This window comes from Pteropus alecto, unplaced genomic scaffold (genome assembly GCF_000325575.1).
Source record: "Pteropus alecto unplaced genomic scaffold, ASM32557v1 scaffold468, whole genome shotgun sequence".
Lineage (NCBI taxonomy): Eukaryota > Metazoa > Chordata > Mammalia > Chiroptera > Pteropodidae > Pteropus > Pteropus alecto.
The window spans coordinates 138,426-139,929 of NW_006441394.1; the positions used below are offsets into that span (position 1 = coordinate 138,426).

General features: G+C 60.6%; 1 protein-coding gene across 1 annotated transcript in view; it reads left to right on the plus strand.

The window, feature by feature from the left end:
• Positions 1-127: 127 nt before the first annotated feature.
• Positions 128-1,504, plus strand: part of ARAP1 (ArfGAP with RhoGAP domain, ankyrin repeat and PH domain 1) — a 63,449-nt gene continuing 62,072 nt past the window's right edge. The window contains exon 1 of the mRNA XM_015594730.2: positions 128-287. The gene's annotated coding sequence lies outside the window, so the exon portion shown is untranslated. The remainder of the gene's footprint in view (positions 288-1,504) is intronic.

The following is a 1,504-nucleotide window of genomic DNA, read 5'->3' on the forward strand; positions in this document are numbered from 1 at the left end:
TCGAGCAGCGAGGCGAGAGAGATGGCCCCACAGAGCGACCCGCCTGCAAGGCGAGCGGGGACAGCGGACTCCAAGAACGCGACTGGGCGGGGCCAGGGAGGGGGCGGGGCCCTGCCCTTACCCCTGTCCCGCCCTGCCCTGCTTGGGGCGTCACGTGAGGCGGGCGGAAGCGCCCGGCGGGGTGGGCGCGCCGGACTCGAGGCTGCGACTTAGCTGCGGCGTTGCGAGTCTGAGAGTGTGCAGCGCCGGAACTCCGGCTCCCCGCGTGGAGTCTTCGCTCAGACCAGGTCAGTGCGGCCGCGGAGGCCTCCCAGGCAGGCGCCCCTTCGCCGCGCGTGGCCCGGGGTTTCCCCATTTCACAGAAGGGAACACTGAGGCCGCGCGGCGACTCTGCGCCCGGCGCCTACTTCCGCGGGCGTTTCTTCTGGGTTGTGTTGTTTCTCCTACCGGTGGTGGGGATGCGAGTCGCCTCTTGAGGATGCGAGGTCGGGCTAGAGACGGTAGGGAGGAGGGCGAACCGGCGGGACAGAGTGCTTCTAGCCCTCAGCCCTTAGGCATGAAGGCTCTCGGGATCCAGAGCTAGCCCGCCTTCGGGCGCCTTTGCTCGGCTGTGAAACGAAGGCTCCCACCTCCTTGACTGTGGTGACCCTTAGAGCTCTGCACATTGCTACGACCCTACGCCCTGGACCTGGGGCTCCAGTGACCTTGGGCAGACTATTTCCGGTCTCTGCACCTCAATTCTCCACCAGTAAATGGGAGCATGGCCTCCCAAGAGCCCCTACCTGGCCCATTTGCTGGAAAAAGAAGATGTGTCTTCATTGAATGGGGTCAAGCCGGGAGTAGATTGTTGGAATTGGAGAGAGCAGACTTGGAGTGCAGCCCGTGTGGTGCGGGGTGGCTGTTTGGTCCCCGATGGCCAGGACTGGTTTTTGGTTCTGGGGAACTCTTCTCAGTAGCCATCACATTATAGCTTCTGGCATATGCAGCCCCCCTCCCCTAAGCGCCTATCCTGGGAGCCTTATCTGATCCTCAGGCCTAGGGGGCGGGGCAGAGAGCTCTGCAGAGTCTGACAGGTATGTGGAAGTACTTAAGGAAGGATTGGACTATGTACGAGCTAGGCACCGAGGTCCAGACAGAGGCACCCAAGATGCCTTTCCTCAGAGAGCAGAGAGTGCCCAGGCTAGAAGAGACCTCCCAGCAAGTTCATTACAGGGTAGAAGGAGCCCGGCAGAGTCAGGAATACAGGTGCAGACAGGCACTGAGATGGAATCAGGGACTGGGACTCTTGGAGGCCTAGGGAGGAAATGACTGGACTGGTCCTCAGCAGCTGTATGGCAATTCACAAGGATAAGAACACTCCAGAGAAGGGCATAGCTTGTGCAAAGGCAGGAACTTGCATGGCATATTTGAGGAATGTTGAAGAGATGGGTATGGCAAGAAGGGGCAGCAGGGGCACAGTGTAGAGAGATCTCATTCCTGTGTCTCATGGCTGGGTTGGGATTGT